Source organism: Schistocerca piceifrons, chromosome 6, assembly GCF_021461385.2.
Source record: "Schistocerca piceifrons isolate TAMUIC-IGC-003096 chromosome 6, iqSchPice1.1, whole genome shotgun sequence".
In the NCBI taxonomy this organism is placed as follows: domain Eukaryota; kingdom Metazoa; phylum Arthropoda; class Insecta; order Orthoptera; family Acrididae; genus Schistocerca; species Schistocerca piceifrons.
Genome location: NC_060143.1, coordinates 256,062,518 through 256,080,480, shown reverse-complemented (window position 1 = coordinate 256,080,480; position 17,963 = coordinate 256,062,518). Strand labels below are relative to the sequence as shown.

Sequence of the window (17,963 nt, the reverse complement as noted above, 5' to 3'; positions counted from 1 at the left end):
GTACGAAGATGGTTTTTCCTTAAAAGTGGGTCATCTTACTACTGTAGCATTAGAAGATACACGTACCGTTAAGGCCAGCTGGTACACAAACGACCGTTTGCCGCAAATATCTGAAAAAATCGTGGAAAACGCCGAAAAGGAAAAATGATTTTACACCCGCACGAATCATCGTCGTAGATAAAAAAAACTAACTATCTGGATGCGCAAAAGGTCAGAACCACAACAGATCCCTGGCCTAGCACCTTGCTATTGAAATCACCTTTTTTGTCATCAGCTGAAGTGCCTCAGCAAGAGTGGCGTCGTAGCTGTAAGAGCCGGTTTCAACGCATGCAAAAATGTATTGAATTTAAAGGGGACTATCCTGAAAAGCAATAAAATCATTTGAACTACAAGACGCAGAAAGGACATATTAACGTTCCAGAAAGAGAATAACTGCGCTTGATATGTCCATTGTGATGTAGCGGGCGAGTTATGGCGCCCTGGAAATATTCCAAGTTCGGAATTGGCGTGGTCGCGCTGGGGCCTCTCGGCGGGCCGCGGTTCGTCGGTTGACACGTGGTGCCGAACGGTAGCCGGGGTCCAGGGACCGCGTGGCTGGGAATTCCATGGTAACGCTGTGTCGATGAAGGAGGCATGCCGGGAGCGCCAAAGATGGCGGACTTCGTGAAACCTTAATCGCAGGCATTTCACAGTTCGTATAGATATTAATAGTAGCCAGATGAATCATGATACTCCAAAAAGAAACATGTACATTACCATTATTTGCACGACGAATCTGATGGTGTAATCAGATTTTCAATATCTTTATTAGTTTAAAGTTTAGTATCTGACTGTAAATTATGCAAGTAACACCCAGCAACTAATTTCCAAAACCTAAATGGTTCATCTGATTTTGTCAATCGAAGTGTCTTTAGAAAGCTATTAGTGTAAACCTAAATTGGTATAAATTACAGGCACTTAACTTCAATAGTATATGAGTTATTGGAGGTCAAAGTGGCTAATTATATGTCTTTATATCTAATGAAATGTCGTGTGGCGAGGGCCTCCCATCGGGTAGACCGTTCGCCTGGTGCAAGTCCTTCTATTTGACGCCACGTCGGCGACTTGCGCGTCGATGGGGATGAAATGATGATGATTAGGACAACACAACACCAAGTCCCTGAGCGGAGAAATCTCCGACCCAGCCGGGAATCGAACCCGGGCCCTTAGGATTGACAGTCCATCGCGCTGACCACTCAGCTACCGGGGGCGGACTTTATATCTGATATATACTATATACAAATATAAAAATTCATATGTAAAATGTAGACTGGCAATGGCAAGGAAAGCGTTTCTGAAGAAGAGAAATTTGTTAACATCGAGTATAGATTTAAGTATCAGGAAGTTGTTTCTGAAAGTATTTGCATGGAGTGTAGCCATGTATGGAAGTGAAACGTGGACGATAAATAGTTTAGATAAGAAGAGAATAGAAGCTTTCGAAATGTGGTGCTACAGAAGAATGCTGAAGATTAGATGGGTAGATCACATAACTAATGAGGAAGTATTGAATAGGATTGGGGAGAAGTTTGTGGCACAACTTGACTAGAAGAAGGGATCGGTTGGTAGGACATGTTCTGAGGCATCAAGGGATCACCAATTTAGTATTGGAGGGCAGCGTGGAGGGTAAAAATCGTAGAGGGAGACCAAGAGATGAATACACCAAGCAGATTCAGAAGGATGTAGGTTGCAGTAGGTACTGGGAGATGAAGAAGCTTACACAGGATAGAGTAGCATGGAGAGCTGCATCAAACCAGTCTCAGGGCTGAAGACCACAACAACAACAACATATACTATTCATGAAGAAATTGCTCAAATATTTACTGTGTTTTAGAAAGCACAGAAACATTAGGCTACTGGCCTACTTTTGCTTGCTATTCCTTGATTTGTTTATGTATTTAATAATGTGTGTTAGAGCGTGTTTATGGTCCGGCTGTGGGAATATTTTTTTTTAATTTCAAGTTATTTAAATGTAAGTCCAGTATTTCGAAAGTGTTTCAAAATGTTTGTGAGTGTGCGTTGGTTTGGAAACATGACGGGAGCGCTATCGCCAATCACAGCGCTCGTTACTAAGGGAGGCGACTACGGAAGTGAATGGAGGAGGAGTTTTGAGCAGTACGGCACAGGGCACGGAGAGGTGCTTGACGCGACGGCGGGACGGACGCACGGTCGCGAGAGAGACTTGGACAGTGTGGAGCGGTTTGCGCGTGGTCACGGCAGATAAAAAAAATGGTTCAAATGGCTCTAAGCACCATGGGAATTAACTTCTGAGGTTATCAGTCCACTAGAACGTAAAACTACTTAAACCTAACTAACCTAAGGACATCACACACATCCATGCCCGGGGCAGGATTCGAACCTGTGACCGTAGCGGTCGCGCGGTTCCAGACTGTAGCGCCTAGAACCGCTCGACCACCCCGGCCGGCCGCGGCAGATAGAAATACTTCGGAGTGCCGGCTTGTGCACCTGTGAGATTTCCGTGGCTTCTACAGTGGAGACGTAGTGTGCTTTTACAAGTGAATATCTCGCGAGCTATTTTGTTGTTCATAGCTAATTACGTACAGTAGGAATCTATTGTTTCCCTGTTATTCAACTTATATTTTATTTAATTCCTGGACCATCGACGCCAATAAGTGTTTTGCAGAAATATACCGCATTCTCAAAAGTACTTCCACTATCGTATTCATCATTTAAAGTCGTTAAGATAGTACCTGCAGATTTTATTTAATTGTAGTCTTTCATTTGTGAACTATTATCTTGCATTCAAAATTCGCAATTGCCGAATGATAGGAACCTTCGACCATTCGATTCATGTGTATAGTCATATTGTATACTCAGCAGTATTTGGCTTGTAATGCAGCAACAACGTATCCCAGCCCCTAGACCACGAAACCAGGCAAAACTTTTAATGCCTCAATTCTGAGTCTGGGGGTACGTAGGTGAGGGCCACCACATTCACTTCAATTACATTTTTTGATTTGAAAGCCCGCACCATTCTCCACATTTCAAAAATGGCTGTGAGCACTATGGGACTTAACTTCTGAGGTCATCAGTCGCCTAGAACTTAGAACTAATTAAACCTAACTAACCTAAGGACATCACACACATCCATGCCCGAGGCAGGATTCGAACCTGCGACCGTAGCGGTCACGCGGTTCCAGACTGAAGCGCCTTTAACCTCACGGCCACACCGGCCGGCCTCCACATTTCACGATAATCAACAAGCAAGCAAAATCATGTTCCGGTGGGTATATGCGTGACCTTCCTACAACACGCATAGAGTTACACGCCAGCTACCAGCTGATTAACAAAAATGAAAATTTTAAATTTTGTCAGATATTCCCTTTCTGCATCTTGCAGTTCGTTTATTTTTTTAACTAATCCTTATTTGGTTTTCTAAAAAATTTCATTGTCAGCCAACGATTACGTGAAAGTGTGTCCTCTTTCTGTGATTCCTGTATCTCAGCCCTCCGTTTTCACTACTAACTCAAATTGTGAGTGCAACAGAGGTTTAAACGAGCCCTAGAAGTTCAGCAAAATTTCTCAAACATCGCAAAGGGATATGACCAACCGAAAGAAAATAGTAAAAAGTTGCTAAAGTAAGAGTATGTGCCAGTTTTCCGTCTCACTGCATACACAGGTGTAACTGGGTTACTGAATGCTTTCTCAGCATATATCGACTAACCACAAGGACGAGAAGAAAACCGTCTTGTACCAGATGCTCGCTTTCGCGGTACCTCAACCTCTGGGTGTATGCGCGTATCGCTTATGCGTGTGTGAACGTGTGTTGAGACACAGTGGAGATACATCGTCCAGTCACATTAATGGGACCACCGCCTGTATTCGACGACAACGTCTAATTACGACTCATTGATGGTATATGGCAGCACTAGCAGAGCAGGGTATAATAAGCGTGTCGGGGGGCAGGGGACACACACACACGCCCATCAGCCAACAGTGCAATCGTTATGCAGAAACAGAGCGAGCTACGTGACGTAGAAAATGGCATGATCATCGGTTTTCGGGCCAAGGCTAGAAGCACCTCCGAAACGGCTAGGTTTGTGATGAGTTCGCGCGCCGTCGTGGTTAAAGTAAACCACGTATGGCAAAATGTCGCTATCCAAAAGCGACGGCGAGGCAACTGTGGTACACCACGGGCCATATATGACAGGGGTGAACGACGGGTGTGGAGGTGTATACGGGCAAACAGACGTGCAACTGTTGAGCAACTAACTGCTCAGATGAACGGAGGGGTTACGAACAGCGTCTCCTCAATGGCCGTTCAGCGAACGTTAACTCGCAAGGCCCTTTGCAGCAGGTGGCTGATTCATATACCCATGCTGACTGCTGTTCGTCGGCGACCATCACCAGAATTATATACAAAGACAGTAACTTGTTCTCGAAAGAACAGTAACTGTTGATGACCGTGCAGCTTTTCCCTGGAATAAATGATGACTAACTGACAACCTCAGCTGCCGACAGGTATTGTTGATATACCTCGATCCCGGGTTCGAGTCGCGGTCGGGGCACACATTTTCAGCTGTCCACATCGAGGTATATCAACAACACCTGTCGGCAGCTGAGGTTGTCAGTTAGTCATCATTTATTCCAGGGAAAAGCTGGACGGTCATCAACAGCTACTGTTCTTTCGAGAACAAGTTACTGTCTTCGTATATATAGTTAAAGGCTACCCAGCCATTGACCTTCGTCTGTGCGAATGCGCACAGGTTGCCTAAACCCTTACGGGAATCGCCAAAGCGTGCGCGAATAATGAGTGGGTGGGCAAATGTCTATAAGGTACAATACATATGTAGAATTGTGGACAGTTGGGAATGTGAGTCTCACGGGAAGCGAGCAAGGGATAAGTCCCTGAAGTCGCGCTATTCATCTGTGTCCTCGGTGGCTCAGATGGATAGAGCGTCTGCCATGTAAGCAGGAGATCCCGGGTTCGAGTCCCGGTCGGGGCACACATTTTCAGCTGTCCACATCGAGGTATATCAACAACACCTGTCGGCAGCTGAGGTTGTCAGGTAGTCATCATTCATCACTGGAATTGCACGCCAATAGACCTGAGTCGAAACAAGGCCCCGGGAGTAGACAACATTCCATTGGAACTACTGACGGCCTTGGGAGAGCCAGTCCTGACAAAACTGTACCATCTGGTGAGCAAGATGTATGAGACAGGCGAAATACCCTCAGACTTCAAGAAGAATATAGTAATTCCAATCCCAAAGAAAGCAGGCGTTGACAGATGTGAAAATTACCGAACAATCAGTTTAATAAGTCACAGTTGCAAAATACTAACGCGAATTCTTTACTGACGAATGGAAAAACTGGTAGAAGCTGACCTCGGGGAAGATCAGTTTGGATTCCGTAGAAATGTTGGAACACGTGAGGAAATACTGACCCTACGGCTTATCTTACAAGAAAGATTAAGGAAAGGCAAACCTACGTTTCTAGCATTTGTAGACTTAGAGAAAGCTTTTGACAATGCTAACTGGAATACTCTCTTTCAAATTCTGAAGGTGGCAGGGGTAAAATACAGGGAGCGAAAGGCTATTTACAATTTGTACAGAAACCAGATGGCAGTTATAAGAGTCGAGGGACATGAAAGGGAAGCAGTGGTTGAGAAGAGAGTGAGACAGGGTTGTAGCCTCTCCCCAATGTTATTCAATCTGTATATTGAGCAAGCAGTGAAGGAAACAAAAGAAAAATTCGGAGTAGGTATTAAAATCCATGGAGAAGAAATAAAAACTTTGAGGTTCGCCGATGACATTGTAATTCTGTCAGAGACAGCAAAGGACTTGGAAGAGCAATTGAACGGAATGAACAGTGTCATGAAAGGAGTATATAAGATGAACATCAACAAAAGCAAAACGAGGATAATGGAATGTAGTCGAACTAAGTCGGGTGATGGCGAGGGAATTAGATTAGGAAATGAGACACTTAAAGTAGTAAAGGAGTTTTGCTATTTGGGGAGCAAAATAACTGTTGATGGTGGAAGTAGAGAGTATATAAAATATAGACTGGCAATGGGAAGGAAAGCGTTTCTGAAGAAGAGAAGTTTGTTAACATCGAGTATAGATTTAAGTGTCAGCAAGTCGTTTCTGAAAGTATTTGTATGGAGCGTAGCCATGTATGGAAGTGAAAGATGGGCGATAACTAGTTTGGACAAGAAGAGAACAGAAGCTTTCCAAATGTGGTGCTACAGAATAATGGTAGATCACATAACTAATGACGAGGTATTGAATAGGATTGGGGAGAAGAGAAGTTTGTGGCACAACTTGACTAGAAGAAGGGATCGGTTGGTAGGACATTTTCTGAAGCATCAAGGGATCACCAATTTAGTACTGGAGGGCAGCGTGGAGGGTAAAAATCGTAGAGGGAGACCAAGAGATGAATACACTAAACAGATTCAGAAGGATGTAGGTTGCAAAGAAGCTTGCTCAGGATAGAGTAGCATGGAGAGCTGCATCAAACCAGTCTCAGGACTGAAGACCACAACAACAACACCGCAACCGGATGTCCACTCAGTGTGCGACAGGTGGCCTTTCCAGATGAATCACGTTTCATGCTGCATCGGACAGCTAGTCTCTGTCGTGCACGCCCTGCAACAATCGTTTGAAGGGCCGAGGCCGAAGGAGGGAACGTTATGGACCCGTTAATGTCTTGGCGGCATCGGGCTGTTCGCGTCGTAGATTCTCAACCGAGAAACCTAGCACAGCTGGACAAGGCACTGGAGTCGGCATGGCTCCCACATCCCTGTCAGCACCTTCCAGGACCTCACTGACACGTCTGTGCTGCAAAACGTGGTTATTCAGCCTTTTGACGTGGCCACATAAATGGGAATGGGTCGTGCAGAACACAAAGATATTAGGCGCTACAATCTCCCGATTAAGGCTCTTGAGGCCAAATGACACGCTATTTGAACTAACGAGCAATGAAATGGACACGCAAGCCGCAACTGAAATCGGGAGACTTGTTGTACGTTCATATACCCACGATATTCATTTAGATCCTGGCACAGAGCTCGGGAACCGGGTCAGTCCTGATGTGAACGCAACAGCGGCTTGTAAGGGCGGGAGCTATATCACGCTTGGAATTTCCGTGTATCCAGCACACACCTACAATGCGTATTGCTGTTCGTAGTACGTTTCTGGAACTGGAGAAATGCACTGAATCTCCCCCGTCGGAAGTTCGATTCCTCCCTCGGGCATGTGTGTGTGTGTGTGTGTGTGTGTGTGTGTGTGTGTGTGTGTGTGTGTGTGTGTGTGTATGTGTGTGTGTTGTCCGTGGCGTAAGTTAGTTGAAGTTAGATTAAGTAGTGTGTAAGCTTACGGACCGATGACCTAAGCAGTTTGATCCCATAAGATCTTACCACAATTTTTTTTGCACTGAATCGAATGTCATCAACTACCTTGTGTAGTCCAGATATAGTTATATCCTCTCTTTTCCATCGTTGTTAGAATCACACCATGGTCAAAGAACAAGAAACATTATCATAAATGACATCATTTCAGAAAGGTTGTGCAGATTGTAACGTGGCCGAGCTGTCTTGAGTGGGTACCAAATGTTCTTGTTTGCCTAAGTGTCATCTGAGTTTAGATTTTAAGCAAATCAGTAAAGAGGTGACTCCGCTGGACTATTACATTGCGCTGTGGCGCAGTAAAGGTGCTGGGTTATCAACTGTGAAGCGTGCGACTCGAAACACCGTCCAGCCATCTTGATTAAAGGTTTCCTTGGTTTCCACAAATTACTTGAGGTAAAGGACGGGATAGTTCCATTGATAAGGGCACGGCCAACATACAGAGCTATCCTTGTGCAATCAAGATAAGTGCTGTGTCTAATTATTTCTGGGTTTCTTATGATTTTGAGAACCACCCACCATGTGATATCCAGCTCGCTGTATTTATTCATGAGGCCGTAGATAGTGAAGGTGATGCCGCGTTTCTTGACTGCCGCAAAACCTAGCAAATAAAATACGGAATATCCGGACAGGTATGCGATACGTTTGAGGACTTTCTAGCGAGCAAAACTCAGCATGTTGTGCTTTAGAGAGAGGTATCGTCAGAAGCGAAGAATTTCTAGTTAGTCTGAGAGAGCCTATCGGCAATCAAATACTTAACTCGGTCACAAACTTCAAGTATTTAGAGTGAATTAAGGGGAACGCTCATATAATACAACAAGCCACAGTGACGGCACGTGCCGGACTTGTGTTTATTGGGAGGAGAGAGAGGACGTGTAATTTTCGCACAAAAGAGGTCGCTTCACAAATCATTTCCTGAGTGTTGTTCTTCGGTCTGGGACTCCTTTGGAATTCGAAATGGAAAATATTCAAAGGAGGGTTGCACGATTCGTCACGGATTTGTTTAGTCAGCGTGAGAGTATCACGCCTACTTTCCAGAAGGAGTCTTCCTCCCACAAGTACCTCGCGTAGTGACCACGATGCTGCAATTAGAGAAATTCAGGCTCTAACAGAAGCGTACTGACAATCTTTTTGAAGGACATCATCTTTACCCCAGTGACTGTTATAGATTTTTTATTACACTATTGCAATTTCGGCCTTAGGGCATTATCAAGTCCTGATAGTATGGCTTTAAGCCATGTCAACGTAATGTAATTGAGTAGCCTGCAAACAGTAGTCTGTAGCTGTGGTCTAATGCATGTATGACTAGTGATGTGTTAAGATTATGTGCATTTACACATTATGTTATGGCTCTGAGCACTGTGGGACTTAACTTCTGAGGTCATCAATCACAGATTATGTTATTTTACGATGTCTGAATACGTGTGCTCGCACTATGTAACAGCGACAAGAATGTATTTAACAGGATTGACAACGACATACAAATGTGTCAGCTTACATTACGTTGACATGGCTTAAACCATACTATCAGGACTTGATAATGGCCTAAGGCCGAAATTGCAATAGTGTAATAAAAAACCTACAACGGTCACTGGGATGAAGATGATGTCCTTCAAAAAGTTTTATATGACTGTGAATCCCAGCTAAAACTTGTACTGGCAATCGTTCTTCCCGAATACCATCAACGAATGTAATAGTAAGGTGTGTGTGTGGGGGGGAGGGTGGGGGGATAGTTCAACTTCAGCTTGACGCAGTCGACATTTTTCTATCGTCGAAATACGTACCATTTAGTCTTTACATCTATCATTGACAAAAAACTGTAATGGTGATGCAATAATGCAATTTTTATAGAAATTTGAAAGTCTGTGGTCACGCCACTTATCAACGCGTATTTGAGTTCCAGTTTTCTTCTGAATAATGATGTTGATAATATTATAATAATAACAATAACAATAGTAATAATAACTTTTCGGCAGACTTTTGGACGAAGAATTATTAAGAGGGAACTTCAGAACATAACTTACACATGTGGTCCCACACTAATACCATTACGCAACACGTATCCAGCAATATCAGAAGAGAGCCTTGCACATACAGACCTGCTACGGTACGGATAACAGGTGTATCATAGTGTGAGAGGTACATGGCGCGGCAGCTGGAAATGTGCTCCATAGCTGAAGTACGCGAAATAGTACGATTCTTGCGAGCCAAACGACTAAATTTCATATAGGTTTATTGTGAAAATGTGGTGCTAAATGTCGAGTTCAGCAGTAGTGAAATGGCGCCAATAATTCGACCAAGGCCGCACAGACGTGGGCGATGCTGATTCGCAGTACAGACCAGATCTTGCACCATGCCAGTTCCATATTTTCGGAAAGCTGAAAGAGCATTTGGGACGAAAGATATTGTCCGACCATGACGACGTTGAGACAATGGTTGTCGAATGGCTCCGTGGCCAAGGAACGGATTTCTACCGTCGAGGAACTTAACGACTGTAGGAAAACGGCCTTGTTTACAGAGACATGGTGACCATATTGAAATATAATGTCATTTATCAGTCTCCCGTTGATGTGTTGTGCAGCATTCAATAAAAGTTACTTGGCTTGCCATCATGACGTGTAACTTAGTCTCTGAGGACCCTTCGTACAACAGAAGCTTTGTAAGTAGCTGTTCTCGACACCCGAAGCACTGCAACATGTAAAGAATTAGAATTCATTGTTCGTAACAAAGGCTGAATTTTTTTACGCAATGGTTCACCATCAGCGAACATCTAAGCGAGCGCGCAAGACGCGCGTAGTTCTGTTCCGAGAAGGAAGTGGAACGGTAAAATCAGTTATCCTACTTCTTAAGTACTTAAACTCCAAACTGTTAAGCGTCACGAATTACAGACTGTAGCACACGAAATGTCACTGGTGTTGATTCTGCTATTGTCTGTCGACCGCACGATTCACTTTCAAGTTTCACACCGCTGGATACCACTTTGTTTATTGATACACACACTGTTAGTCCCATGCATGCATCTAATGATGATCGTTACCTCTCCAAAGCTTAAGTCGATGAAGATATACTCGAGATCCTGTGAGTGAAGTAGGTGTCAACTACACATGATGAGGCAATGTAGCAGCACAGCTTCGCTTCCTTACTCAAATTCGTGCGGTTTTATTGTGAGTCATCATGTGGAAATACCCAGCTCTCCGCAACATCTGATAAAAGACTGCACAGAAATTACACAATACGAACATTCTCGATAAAGCACGGAAATTCTGCATTCATGTATAAGGGGCGATCAAAAGTCTCCACGCAAAGACCGTACAGTTCACAACCGTATGCCAATCAGGCAGAATCGTCGTGAGCATTGAGGCAATCATCCCACCCACGCAGCAGGTTGCAGATATCCAGCTGCGAGAAGTCCGTACTGCTTGCTATACATCCTCGCCCTAAAGGAATCGTCGACCTTTTTTTAAGGCATCGAAGGCGTGATAATCGCGTGAGGAGAGGTCAAGAACTATAAGTTGCGTGTTCAAGTGTTTCCCACTCCAGTTGGCGTAACTTCTGCGTTACGACATTTGCGATACGATGCAGTGCGTTATCATTAATCACCGGCACCCCGGGTTGCATTCCACAAAGGTGGTTTTCGACAGACATGCTGCCCCGCACACATTCTTCATTCTCCGATGGATGGCTATCGGTGCTTGTCCGTCGGCAAGTCAAGGAATGCGCAACAGAACACTGGTGCTCTTTGAATGTATTTGGTAGTACCTCGCCATAGTCCACGATTCCACATTTACCGCACGCACTTCGAAAAGACACGAATGCAACACTAATCCCTTGCCTGCACGTCGGAGCTTAGACGAGTCATAGTCGCTCTACACACAGTCAAACTGAGACTTTCTGATCGCCTCTTACATTCTTCTTGTGGCTAATGCTTCTAAACGACACCAATCTGGTCTCCAAAAAAGACTTACCGTTTTTAAAAGGCAACGCTCTGTAATCAGTCATGCGCAAGAAACGGTTTGTTGCGCCCTTATGAGCGCGCATTAACCTTCGGATGAAGTTGGTCCTTTGACAACTTTAGTTGTAATTTCTCTGAACTGTTCGAGAGAACAGTATTGACAATACAATTGTTCGTAACATTGTGCATCGAAAATAAAATGGACGTGAAACGCAACCACGGTGCTCTCACACCGCGAAGAATCTTTTTCGTTTTTATTTTATTTGTTTAAATTATTTCATGGTCGGTTTCCTACTATGCAATTCCATGCATTTGGTAACTGCGCTAGAAAAGGCGAGATCAGATTCTGTTACTACAGAAGTAAGACTGCAATATTCGATAAGCAGATAACGACCAATCGCGTCGGACTATGGACAGCAATGTCTACTATTTCTGAAATGCTCTGTTTCTAAAGTCAGTTTCTCTTTGACGAAAGGAGTCGAAGGCTTTGGAATTTGGAGATATCGTTTTGAGTGAAAGGCTGTGCAATGTTAAAATAACGCCTCGTTTTTAGCATCTGGGAATATTTTCTTCAGGGTCTCAATGCAATAACCGCAAAGTATCTCATCTCTCTGAAATCCTCCTGAATAGGCCGTCTTCCTGATTAAACTCTTTGCAAAATTATACAAACATTCGTTTCAATTACGACGTACCCAGTCAGTCCTAATTGTCTACATCTACATCAACACTCCTCAAGCCACCTGACGGTGTGTGGAGGAAGGTGCTTCGCGTATCACTAACTGATTCTCCCCCCTCCCCCCCCCCCCCCCCCTCTTTTCCCTGCTCCCTTCGTGAACGATGCTTGGGAAAAATGACTGTCGGTAAGCCCCTTCATTAGCTCTAATTTCTTGAATCTTCTCGTTGCGGTCGTTTCGCGTGACGTATGCAGGAGAAAGTAATATGTTGTCCTATCCTTTCCAGAAAGTACTCACTCGAAATTTCAACAGCAAATCTTTCTGTGATTCAAAACGCCTCTCTTGTAGCGTCTGCCGCTGGAGTTTGGTGAGCATTTGGGTAACGCTTTCGCTTTGAGTGAACGATCTCGTGAAGAAACGCGCCGCTCTTCGTTGGATCTTCTCTATCTCTTCTATCAGTCCTATCTCGTAAGGGTCCCAGTTTGGTGAACGACACTCAAGAATCGGTCGAACATGCGTCTTGTAAGCCACTTCTTGCGTGGATGAAGCTTTCTCCTAACATTCTTCCTATAAATGTCAGATCCGTATCTACTTTTCGTATTAATTGTTTTATGTAGTCATTCCAGTTAAGGTCGCTAAAGATAAATACTCCTAGATATTTTACGGTAGTTACACTTTTCCAGCAATTTTCATCTATTGTGCAGTTGTAAGCCAGTGGATTTCCTTTCCCATGCATGCGGAGGACTTTACATTAATTTACGTTCAGGACAAACTGTCTGTCCCTGAATAAAACGTTCTCGGTTTTCAGGCCGCGTCAATTCAAATAAAATACTCGAGCTTTCGATGACCATGTCTGTCCCTGATCCAACATCAGTCCCCTGCAGGTAATTCTGGAAATCGTTAATGTCTTCTGGCGTTGCTACCTTCTTACAGACAATTCCATCATCTGCGAACAGCATGAAAGTGCTTCTCACGCTCTCTACTACATTATTTACATACACTGAAACAGTAACAGTACTATCACATTTATGTGGGGTTCTCCCGATATTACCTTTACTTCTGTCGATTTTGTTCCGTTAAGAGCGACGAACTGAGAGCTGAGTTTCGCAAGATACCTGTTTGCCAAACCCACGGTGATTTTTATAGACGAGATTTTCATGCTTCAAAAACGCCATGATATATGAGAACAAAACCTTTTAAATAATTCTACAACAGATTGACGTCACGATATTGGCCGATAATTATGTGCATATGCCCTACGACCCTTCTTGAATGGCCTGCGCTTTTTTCCAGTCGCTTGGAGACTAGTATAATAAAAAATAGAGGAAAGTTAAGATGCTAGTTTTAATGCTTACGGTGTTCCACATAGTCTCTCCCCACTTGAGTACAACGCACAGAAAGTCCCTCTTAGACATGCTATTCAACTTGCGCAGCACATTCGTACCTTCTTCAGGCTTGATGAAACATCAGACACCCGTTCTGCATTTTGTCGTTTTGTTGTAGGTTCATACTGAAAGCACCACGTCTCGTCACCCGTGACGATTTTTTTCAGGAAAGAATTGTCCGGGCTTTTCATTTCAAGCACGTTGCGGCAGGCGTTCACGAGGCGTTTCTTTTGAAGTGAAGTTGTGCGGGAAAAAGTTTGCACACACTTTTCTCTTCTTCTTCAAAACGTTTTTGAGAGTGCGTTAAACACTTGATTTAGCGATTTTGCTGAACTGCGATTTGTGGCACAACAACGTTGATACACTGTAGGGCCGCACGCCCACTACTTAATACTGCCTGCTCCCAACTGACTGGTCGAATGCACACCTGTTATTTACAGTCGTAACTCAAGCTGCAACCGTAGTTCCTGTGCCGACGTCGCTCATACACCAGGAATAAAATCAGTCTCGGAACTTTTTGACAGAATACATACGTATATGATAAATCTTTGTCTCTGTGAGGATGTTGGCAGACTACGCATTTTTACACAGGGATGTGATCAGTAACTACAATATCATCATATCCTTTAAGTATCTATGTTCAGCGCTTTTTTAAGCTAAAACGACGAAATAAATATAGCTGTGGGGAAGGTATACCTTATAGAGCTAGATTTATTCGAAGAAATCTAATGAGGTATAATTCACGAACGAAGTACACTACTTACAGGACCCTCGTACGACTAATTCCTAGAGTTTTGTTCGTCATTCTGGGAGCAACCTGGAGTAACGAAATAGACTGAAAAAATTGAAAGAAGGCTGCAAAATTAGAAACTGGTTTGTTACGGAAATGCTCAACAAAATGCAGTGGGGAGACCTGATATGAGAGGTGACGTGCGTCGCGGGAAGCCTTAGTGTATTCCTAATATTCGGGGAGTTCACATTCCGAAATGGTTGAAGATACGTGCTACCTCCGTGACGGCAACGGTGCAACAATTAGAGGAATTTGGGCCCATACAGAATACCGGCAGTCTATTTCTTCGGCTACCATTCTTGAACGGCATCATTTCCATATAACTCCTTACAGCAAAGATGTAAGGCAGCTAACTGATACACAAGTTAAACAATACGAAATTCCTTATTATTCCTCGACTTAGACAGCCGCCTATGAATGAAGCTTTTATTCACCATACGAGGTTAATGAACCTGGTAATTGCCTCGTAACCGAATCATTCTAATACATCAACGAAGCCTGAAAAGGAAGCATGTATCATACCTATTACTTCACAACTATTTCTTTCACTGAGAAAACAATGACACTGTTCGACAAGGGTTCTATTTCTGATATTAAAGTGTACGCTTCTACACCAGTTTACCATGGGACGTTCAAATATGTAAACAAAATATTGTTGTCAGGGATATATAACACCTATTTGTCTGGTTTTTCTATTGGTGTTTGTGAATATGATCTGAGAGCGTTTCTTGTTTTTCATGCTATGTTTAGTTCTTGTCTCTTCTTATATTTCCTATTCTGTGCGTCGATTTGTGTTTGTAGAGCATACCATTTCTTTTTTGTTAGTAATGTCATTAGTGTTTCTGTTCTTTCCCTTATTTTGTCTATGAGATGTATTGTTTTTAATTCTTAGTCTGTAATACTCAGTTTTTTCTGCTACGCACGACTTTATTCAGTTTGTATATCAAGTGTTAGTGAGCTGCTAGTTTCTGGGTTTGTACGTAGTTTGCTGTGACATGTATAATACAGTTTGTTACTGTTGGCTTTCTGTAGAAGTCAAATTTGTCCTTATTGCTGTCTCTCTGTATTGTTATACCCAAGAAGTGTATTTGATTTTATGCTTGTTTTTCTATGGTGACTGGATATTTTTATGCGTACTATTAACGTTCTGCATGAAGTTTATTTATTTTCTCTGTTGGTTCACCTATTACACAAAGGTCCACAAATCTGTACCAGTAAACAATTCTATGTCCTTGTTCATGATTATTGTATCAAAGATTGCACTTCCTGTGTGGTCGATGAGTATCGTGGGATCCCATAGGAAGGCGGTAACATACAATAACACAAGTACACATAATAAACACACAAACATCAAACTACATACAGACATAATACACACACACGAAATACCAACGAAGAACACACAGCGACAGTTGGCAACACTGTATAAAGTAAGCACACAGAACCAACACACAATGAAAGTGAAGTGTTCAATTGAAATGTCTTCGAAAACGCCGAAAGAGGGACATCTTGCTGTACGCAGGTCAACTAAGTACAACTGCAGGGCGGCACATATGGAACAATAAGATCACAAAATCGTAAGGAGAAGCGAATAGTAGTTTAATCTTACGAAACTCACGCTGCAGAGAGTTGTTCCTTCTATAACAATAAAAGAGCAACACAAACCTGCAACTACCTGTAATCTTTATACAGGGCGATTCAAAAGTAACTGTACACACTTAGTGGGTGCAAAGTATTCATCAAAATAAGAATAAAATGTTAAATAAGTTTCGTCTGAAATTGCTTATTTCCGAGTTACGATGCGTGTCGTTTGTGACAGGCATCACATCAAGGGCCAGTACAGGCTTTTGGTCTCTCGCTTTCGCCTGCATATCGACTGATGTTGCTTTGTGCATCCCTCTACACTGCTCAGTTGACAAGAAATGTCTGTTTACTTGACTTCGGTGTGGTCCGCTGTACTCTATGACGCTGTTGTAGTGTAGAAGCACCAGATGTACTAACGTACGTTCATTTTATTAGTAGTTCATAGACTACAGTCGTGTGTACGGCACGATGGCGTGCTCAACCGGTAAATACGCGGATATATACCGATATGGCGCAGTAGAAGGCAATGCACGAGCAGCAAGACGACGATATATGGAAATGTTTCCAAACAGAAGAGTACCAAACTATGTAGATGTAGATGTAAATATCCTCGGATTAGTGAAGCAACTTAAATCACTTAATAAAAGCAAGTCTTCTGGTCCAGACTGTAAACCAATTAGGTTCCTTTCGGAGTATGCTGATGCATTAGCTCCATACTTAACAATCATATACAACCGTTCGCTCGACGAAAGATCCGTACCCAAAGACTGGAAAGTTGCACAGGTCATACCAAGAAAGGTAGTAGGAGTAATCCACTGAACTACAGGCCCGTATCGTTAACGTCGATATGCAGCAGAATTTTGGAACATATATTGTGTTCGAACATCATGAATTACCTACCTCGAAGAAACTCAAAGGCCAAATAAAAAAAAAAAAATACCTCGAAGAAAACGGTCTATTGACACACAGTCAACATGGGTTTAGAAAACATCGTTCCTGTGAAACACAACTAGCTCTTTATTCACATGAAGTGTTGAGTGCTATTGACAAAGGCTTTCATATCTATTCCGTATTTCTGGATTTCCGGAAGGCTTTTGACACTGTACCACACAAGCGGCTCGTAGTGAAGTAGCGTGCTTACGGAATATCGTCTCAGTTACGTGACTGGATTTGTGATTTCCTGTCAGAGAGATCACAGTTCGTAGTAATTGACGGAAAGTCATCGAGCAAAACAGAAGTGATTTCTGGCCTTCCCCAAGGTAGTGTTATAGGCCCTTTGCTGTTCCTTATCTATATAAACGATTTGGGAGACAATCTGAGCGGTCGACTTAGGTTGCTTACAGATAACGCTGTCGTTTATCGACTAATAAAGTCACCAGAAGATCAAAACAAACTGCAAAACGATTTAGAAAAGATATCTGAATGGCCCGAAAAGTGACAGTTGACCCTAAATAACGAAAAGTGATTCCGTCGCGTTTTTCGTTGCGACGGAATCATCTCACGAAATTCCAATCACCAACTTTCTCCTCCGAATTCGAAAATATTTTGTTGACACCGACCTACATAAGGAGGAACGATCACCACGAGAAAATATCGGAAATCAGTGCTCGTACGAAAAGATATAGGTGTTCATGCTTTCCGCGCGCTGTACGAGATTGGAATAATAGAGAATTGTGAAGGTGGTTCGATGAACCCTCTGCCAGGCACTGAAAAGTGATTTGCAGAGTATCCATGTAGATGTAGATGTAGATCAGACTTCCACATCTGTGGGCAGACGTTTAAGAGAATATGACATTCCTGGTGCGTCACGGTTAGGTCGGCCTCAACTGGATGGTGTGGGTGTTGAGAACATCCTGGAAATGGTAAATGAGGATTCGAGTGTAAGTACCACCGTAGGGGTTCCTTAATCAAGTCTACGGCTCATACTTCAGAGACAGCAGTTCCACACATTTCGCTGGCAGATGGTACAGGGGCTGACACCTGTACACCACCCTAGATGTCAGTGGTTACTCGAGCGCCACGCTGCTGATGCATCTCCGCCACTGGGAGATACCATGGAAATGCCAGTGCCAGTCCCAAATCTGGATAAAGGATAAGGGTTGCGCGAGGGGCAAACAACCCTACCCCAGAAAAAAAAGAGGTTGTTACGGAACCAAAGGACAAAGGAAGCTGGACG

General features: G+C 43.3%; 1 protein-coding gene and 1 non-coding gene across 7 annotated transcripts in view; one reads left to right on the top strand and one right to left on the bottom strand.

Moving 5' to 3' along the window:
- The window catches only part of LOC124802684 (LIM domain-binding protein 2), a 794,320-nt gene that overhangs the window by 58,978 nt on the left and 717,379 nt on the right, over positions 1-17,963 (bottom strand). The window lies entirely within an intron of this gene.
- Positions 4,930-5,003, top strand: Trnat-ugu. Its single transcript has one exon. It is a non-coding gene; the product is annotated as a tRNA-Thr (tRNA).